Raw genomic sequence first — 7,845 nt, 5'->3', positions numbered from 1 at the left:
GGGTAAGCAAAAGCAAGGTTTAGGGGAAGGCAAAAAAACATGAGGTTACAATCCAGTCAGTCAGTCATGGCTTTATTGACTAACAGAGTTGGCATTCAGGACTGAATGGTCACTTAAAATAAAGTAAAAGAACAGCAGATGCTGTAAATCAGGAACAAAAACAAAGTTGCTGGAGAAGCTGAGCAGGTCTGGCAGCATCTGTGAAAGGGAGGGAAAAAAAAATTAACCTTTCAGGTCCTGGGACCTTTCCTGAGTTCTGAGGAAGGGTCACTTTCCATTCTGACACAGTTAAGCATGTGAACTGTTACTTTCCCAATATCCAAATAGTCAGCAAATTTAGGCAGGATACTTGAGCAGAGGTGTACAGCTTCTACTTTCAGAGTAGCTGCATGGGCAGACTGGCCTCATGTCAGAAACATTCATTTGTAAGACTACAGTTGACAGACTGCAAACATCCCTCACAGCTCAGCATAAATATTAATAGATATTCAGGTCACTACTAATTACCAGTAAAAAGAAAAAAGAGACACCATGCTTGAAACTAAATTTTTAAAAGAGTTACTTTTATTGAGACAGAATTGCAATTGTGAACCAGACCAATTAAAAAAGGACAGTGATTACCTCGGCGAGAGACTTGGAAGAAGAGGGCTCATCCCAGTTTGTAGAGAACAGACCAATGGCATAATACAAGCACCTTCCATTCACTGGAGATTGCAACAACCAAAATGCAGATGCCAGGACTGAAAATTCTGACTAGAAGTTAGTTTTTAAAACCCACTCCATGAAGAAACCCACGCACGTGATGAAATGTCCACTTCCGTTTGAGAACAGTTCCAGATGTTTGGGTTGAAGACACACCTAGCGATAAGAAAACCAGTTAAGTGACTGATTGCATTTAATAATCCAGCTACTCACGGCAAAAACTGACTACAGATTTCTGCCTGTAACTGACTCATGTGTCAACTCATGAGGAGCCTCCCAAGCTTTCCCTCAGTTCTGCTGATAATGTCAACTCAGCAGATGCACTTCTGAATCAGCTGCATTCATAGCCCAGTGCTAAGCATCATTGGTAAAAGCTAGGAGCGTCCCCTCAAAAGCCCAAGGAAGTGAGTATCAGCACCTGGCATATTTATATAGTTTTAAAGAACAAGCCTGTTTGTCAATACAGAAAAATTAAATCCAGCACTGCATTAGAAATCACCAATAACCACAATTCCCAATAGCACGATTTGAAAAAAGACAACTGCTTGAATGTGACACTTAAATGAGACTTCTAGTGTTTGTGGCAATGGCCCCTCTGCCCCAAAAGCCAACAGCAATTTTCAAATTACTGCCTACAACCCTGAACCAAAAACACCACCAATAGTGATCCCGCTCACTATGTTCTATATTCCCATAAAGGAACAGGAAAAGAAGGCAGCAGTGTAGTGGTCTTGTCACTGGACTATTAAACCAGAAGCCCTGGCTGACACTACAGGGACACGGAGGCAGGGGGTCCCTCAAATCTCATCACAACAGCCAAGGTAATTTTAAATGCAGTTAATACTTTTGGAAAAAGGGAATCACAGCAACTATCACTACTTTTTAAAGCCAGATGGGCTTTTGGACCAATATCCTTTGAAAGAAAATTGCCACTCTTATCCAGCCTGGCCTGAATGTGACACCAGACTCCAAAAGTGGCTCAGCGTCACATGGCTGGAAATGCCACTCAGTTTAAGAGCAATTAAGAACAGGCAACAAAGACTGGCCTTGCCGACAAAGGCCTAATCTCATGAAATAAAAACTCACTCCATTCGGGATCAGAAGTTTTATTGCAGTTTGATTAACACTACGAATAATCATGACACTTTCTCACCCCAGTCATTGTCAAGGAATGTTTAATTACATGTTTAAATTTGAAGAGGCCTTTTGGCCCACTCAAAGCTAAACTCAGATGCAGACGCGTGCCGTGGGAAGGAACTAGCACAAGAAAAAGTTAGGCAGATGTTAGGAAATTCTAACACTTACAATTAATGAGCATCACCAAATCTCAATTCACGATCAATTCAGCTGGAAAAAACAAATAGAATCAGTGATTTATTTAGCACAATATAGAGAACGTGTGTATTACATATGCCTTAAAAACATTACACTACATTGACAAGAGTTCTGAGATATCTGAGCTCCAAAGAGTGAGAACTTTAACTTGCACAGGCTGCTGGTACAGAAAGGGTCCTGTTTCAGGTGTGCAAGATGATCTCCTACTGTTAAACAACAGACATACAGCTTTGAAGTTGGACCCCACCCCTTACTTAAATTAGTTGCTTGTTTAAATATTTCAATCCAGTCAGTGTTAATCCTTACTTTGAATTAATACTTATATATAGAAGTGAAAGGCACAATTTCCCCTTTTTGTACACTGCACAGTGCTTCTGGTAGCAGAGAGAGCACTAGGAATGAGGGATAACCTACTTAGAAAGCTGAGATGACAAAGTGTGGAGCTGGATGAACACAGCAGGCCAAGCAGCATCTCAGGAGCACAAAAGCTGACGTTTCGAGCCTAGACCCTTCATCAGAGCCCGACATTTCAGGCCTAGACCCTTCTTCAGAAATAAGGGCATCATATTAAGCCAGGCTGATCAAAAGTGACTAGTGAAGCACTTTATAACAAGTAAGTCAAACCTAGAACATTTTCCAAAAAGTCAAATTGGTATTACACCTAAAAAACAAACAAATACTAGGAAGTCAGTTACTGCTGGGAACAGAGTGGCACAAGAGGCTCAAAGGCCTCTTCGTCCAATTAAACAAACTCATCTTTAGGTTAGGTAATCCTAGGAGACTTCATATAAAGTACGCATTTTAAAAATATTAAAAAGTAGCTAGACAAATCTCCAAGCAGGTTGGTCACTCAATATCAAAATCAGAGTAGCACGTGGTATCCCTCCCTGGCAGGAGGGAGGGATCCCACTGTTAACGTTGCAGTCCGGTCGTGGCTGGGAGGTCTGACCTGCCCCAGAGGAGCTTCCTGTTACCGAGTAGATTTAAATTTAATCTCCCAATTCAAACATCAAATGCATGCACAGCCTCGGCCACTTACCCCCACAGAGAAAACTGCCTTCCGGAACATTCAATTTTTTGCTGCCAACTTAGTCTCTCTCAAACGATAGCCACATGGCTTATACAGCATTCCTGGGGCCTAGTAAAGCCCATTACCCCAAACCAGAAACCCAGCAACGTGGCCAGACTACGTCTCTCTGTCCTCAGACAGAACTGATCAACTCTCTGAACACAGCCACATACCCAATATATTTAACATGTACAGCCCTATCCTTTTTTTTCCCCCCCTCTGAAAGGACACCATCCCGCTTCTTTCTAAGATACCCTCACAAGTGTGCGGTATCTTTACGCCCCACGTTCTAAGATAGAACTGTGCAACATTGTTGCAGTTTCACCGGCAACTGTATCCGGGAGGGGTGGGGGTTTCCATCGGGGATTTCCCACTGCCCAAATCCCGGTGCCATGCCTCGCCACACAGTCACCTCCCCAGACGCAAAGAGGCAGAACGCTCCTTCTGCAATCCTTTTATAACTCCAGCCTCCAGGTCCCATTATTAGGCAGTTAAAAATACGCCTGCTCTAATAATTCCATTAGTGGAGCATGTTTTATAGCGTTTGAGTTCGTCTTATGTTCGTTGTTTGACTTTTAAAAATGCCTCTCGTCTGAATTTGCTAAATTAAATAAGAAATTAGAATGTGTTCGAAGGCATTGCATTAGTCATCTATTCTCCTTACGGTTTGGGGCTGCCGCGAAATTTGCGTCTTCAAAAGATGGCAACAATGTGCAAACGTGAGCGTTTAACGTGCAGGCAATGCGAACGCGGGTTTCCTCCCTGGTCGGCTGAAGTTGCTCATTTAAAGGCACGGTTTGGCAATGCTCTCCGTATAGCACTTTCCACATTAACCTCAGACCATCCCAACGCGGTTCACAACAAATAATGTAGTGCATTTCAAAATGTAATATAATTTGCGCACAGCAAGATCCCACAAACAGCAATGCGATAGTGACCAGATAACTTGAAGCGAAACTATGCACAGGCATTCGATTTGCCTCCACTTCGTTACTCAGGCTCTTTACACAGTTGCGGTCACCTTACAACAGACTCAATTGATTCTCTGATACAATTTTAACCCCACTGCGAAGCCCCAATTGATTCTGCTTTTGGAGCAGGAAGGACTGCAGATTCTGGAAGCTAGACTCAATAAATGTGCATCTGGAAAAGCACAGCAAGCCAGACAACCAGGGAAGTCAACGTTTTGGGCCAAGACTTTGAAGGTCTGACAGTTATTTGTATTCTAGGGCGGAATGAGCTAGCTGCGTAGACTGGCACAGAAGAAGGAGACGTGGCTGTACTACCCAGATTGCTGTAGAATGTGGTTGAAGAACTTTGGGGCAGAGGAGAAAATCGATGGTTTGTAGTGGGAGAGAGACTTGCGGAGCTCTCTTCAGAGAAAGGAGGAAAACTGCTTCAAGGTGGGCATGCTTAGAGACTTCACAGTGTTGGTTTTTAGTGACCTGGAGACAATGAGGACTGCAGATACTGAAAGCATCCTGCCGAATGGTTTCAACTTGAAACACTGACTTCCCTAATCCTCAGATGCTGTCTGACCTGCTGTGCTTGTCCAGCTCCACGTTTACCAATTCCGTAGTTCCCTTCAAGGATCATTGCTGAACCCACTTCACTGCTTTTATAAAAAAAACAGAAATGGGTGGGAAAACTCCAGTAGGTCTGGCAGCTGCTCTTGTTTCTGATTTCCAGCATCCCGCAGTTTTTTTTCAGTTTTCCATTTCATTGCTTCCCACCCACAGATAAATCTCATAGGGTCGACCAGCTAGGCAACTCAAAGCAAGTAGGTGAATTAAGATGTGAAATGATAAGATTTAAGAATGGTCCAACACCATATCTCACCTGCCCAATTAATAAGCTCTAATCAGTCTTAAGTTTTGAATGTTTATCATGTCATTACAGGTAATAGGGCATCCTGCTTTGCACTGGCATAATGCCTGCCTGGAGGCCTGCGTTCAAGTCCAACCTTCTCCAGATGTGTGTCATTACATGCTTGAACAGGTTGATTACCAATAACAAGAACATAACAGGTGAAGTGTTATAGGGCAGCACAGTGGCTCAGTGGTTAGCACTGCAGCCTCACAGCACTAAGGACCTGGGTTTGATCCCACCCTTGGGTGACTGGCTGTGTGGAGTTTGCATATTCTCCCCATGTCTGCATGGGTTTCTTCCAGGTGCTCTGATTTCCTCCCACAGTCCAAAGATACACAGGCTAGGTGGATTGGCTATGCGAAATTGCCTGTAGTATTCAGGGATGTGTAGATTAAGGGGATGGGTCTGAGTGGGATGCTCCAAGGGTCAGTGTGGATTTATTGGGCTGAAGGGCCTGTTTCCACATTGTAGGGATTCTACGATTGTTCTTTTGCTGTGTTCTATTAGATTTGGAAAAAAATTGGCTTCTTCCTCCTGGGATATTGACATTGTTTGCAAAGGTGGCATTTGTGTTGTATCCCTAATTGCCCATGAATTGAGTGGTTTGCTAGTCCATTTCAGAGGCCAGTGAAGAATGACACACACTGCTGTGTGTCTAGAGTCACATATGGGTCAGGCCAGGTAAAGGTGGCAGATTTTCTTCTTTGAAGAATTTATAGAGTTGTACAACACGGGAAACAGACCCTTCGGTCCAACTCGTCCATGCCAATCAGATATCTTAAATTAATCTCGTGCCATTTGCCAGATTTTGGCCCTTATCCCTCTAAACCCTTCCTATGCAATATACCCATCCAGATGCCTTTTAAATGTTGTAATCGTATCTGAGTGAACAAGTGGGATTTTACAACAATTGACATACATGGTCACATATGACTGAGTCTGGCTTCCAATTCCAGAGTTATTATTTCCATTTGCCTGGACCTCAGATGACTAGTCCAGTGACATTAACATGATGCCACATCTTCTTTTGAGATAAAACTTACCTCAATTCAGTCCTTACGCGTGACTGAAGTTGATTTTTAAATAAAGAAAATGTTATGCACCTGCATGAGGGGAATTAACAGTGAAATCTCTGCTCCTGGAAGGGTCCATAACCCAGCCAGTTTTTCCAATAAGGAGGTGAACCAGAGAGAAATCTTTGGCTTCATCCCCAATCTGCACTTACAACCCACCTCAGGATCACTCAATTTGGGAAAGTCAATATCAACCAGGTTTCTCACTCCTGATCACATTACAAGATGGCGACAGTGGGGTCGGCAGTATTTGACTCTGAGTGCCAGGCCTGGTCACTGGTGGCTCACGAAGTGGGTTCTGCCACATCCACACGGCTTCATCACTGTTGTTTCAGTTTAGTAATGTTTGTTTTTTGTTTTGGTTAACCTAGGGCTGCCTGCTGATGTCCTCCCAGGACCTCCATCCCTGCTCCATCTCAGGTGGTGGCAACAGAATATGACCCACGACCCTGTCAGTCAATGTCCAATGTCAGGGGAGGCTGTAGGACCCGTGCGGTGTGACCATCTCCAACTCGGAGGCAGTGTATGTGGAAGTAATGGTGGCAGCAAAGGAGCACATCACCAGGACCCTGGGGGACAATGTCGGATGACGGCAACTGGAAGAGCAGAGAGGGAAAGATGAATGTTTGAAGCTCTTTCAGTTTTAGTAATATCAACTTAATATTAATTTATTCGGTTTTCTTTATTACCATTTACACAACATATTCAGCCATTTATTCTGTTATCCAAGATGGTGCTAGAACGGGGGACATTATCCACTTTTCACTGTACCTAGATACTAGCGATAATATGTGGAATAAATAACATTCCATTGTGCCCTCAGCTAGAAGTGTGCTCCTGCAGGCTTCTAAGAACACAAAGAATGCATTTGGCTGTGACAATCAAATGACCTGCCAATACGCGATGTCATGGCAACACATGTGGTGGTTCAATGAAGCACTTTTCCTTTAATCAGTTAAAGTATAGATGAAGGAAATGGAAAAGGAAAGGTCATACTATGATCAGCAAGTATCAGTGAGAAAGACTTATACATATGGCACTTGGTGCCTTGAATTTCGTTTTTGCCATTATAATTACATGTTTGCACAGCTTCTCCTGGCTTATAATTACTTCTACCCCACCCTGTCTCTTAACAATTATTAAAATGTCTAGAATTATTTCTGAGGTTTGAATGGATGGATCTCTTTTAAGTCTCTTTCATTGTCTTTCATTCACCTCCAAATTTCCCACTCGATTTCTCACTCAGCTGCTTCCCCCAACACCCAACCCTTGAAGGTGGTGACATACTGTTCTCTAAGCAGAGTGCTCCTCCAAACTTTGCTCTATCTTAATTAACCATTTTTTTTTAAAAAGGCACTGCATATGCTTGAAATCTGAAATAAAAACTAAAAATATGGGAGAAACATAACAAGTCTGGCAGCATTTGTGAAGAGAGAACGTATTAAGTTTTGAGTCCAATATGATTCTTCACAACATTCCAAGGTAGAGTTAACTCTGTTTCTCTCTCTACAAATGCCGCTGACCTGTTGGGTTTCTCCAGCATTCTGTTTCTAATCAACCCAACCTCATGTCTTTCACTGGGTAAATACACACAGATAGGATTAGCTCCTGTGATGCAGTCTAAATTCTGATCTCTTTTCACAGCCCCTGCCAGATATGCTGAGCCTTTCCAGCAATTTCTGTTTTTTGTTTCTGATTTACAGCATCTGTAGTTCTTTCGGTTTTTACAAGATCTTGCAATCTGCCTGGGGAAATTGCCACAAGAAAACTGACTGATTAAAGGCCATTCCATGATCC

At 42.9% G+C, this 7,845-nt stretch overlaps 2 long non-coding RNA genes across 3 annotated transcripts; one reads left to right on the top strand and one right to left on the bottom strand.

Moving 5' to 3' along the window:
• Positions 1-542: 542 nt before the first annotated feature.
• On the bottom strand, positions 543-3,558 carry LOC125447130 (uncharacterized). The gene is made up of 3 exons (XR_007246513.2): positions 3,077-3,558; positions 2,008-2,049; positions 543-858 (listed from the first exon to the last, which is right to left on the bottom strand). It is a non-coding gene; the product is annotated as an uncharacterized LOC125447130 (long non-coding RNA).
• An 86-nt stretch (positions 3,559-3,644) lies between these two features.
• Positions 3,645-7,171, top strand: LOC125447203 (uncharacterized). Of its 2 annotated transcripts, XR_007246519.1 has the most exons (4): positions 3,645-3,825; positions 4,336-4,509; positions 5,006-5,133; positions 6,420-7,171. It is a non-coding gene; the product is annotated as an uncharacterized LOC125447203 (long non-coding RNA). The 2 variants fall into 2 exon arrangements; XR_007246518.2 differs by having other exon boundaries at positions 4,336-5,133.
• Positions 7,172-7,845: the final 674 nt, after the last annotated feature.

This window comes from Stegostoma tigrinum, chromosome 38 (assembly GCF_030684315.1).
Source record: "Stegostoma tigrinum isolate sSteTig4 chromosome 38, sSteTig4.hap1, whole genome shotgun sequence".
NCBI classification, from domain to species: Eukaryota; Metazoa; Chordata; class Chondrichthyes; order Orectolobiformes; family Stegostomatidae; genus Stegostoma; species Stegostoma tigrinum.
The sequence above is the reverse complement of the archived record's forward strand: the minus strand, read 5'-3'. Positions and strand labels throughout refer to the sequence as shown.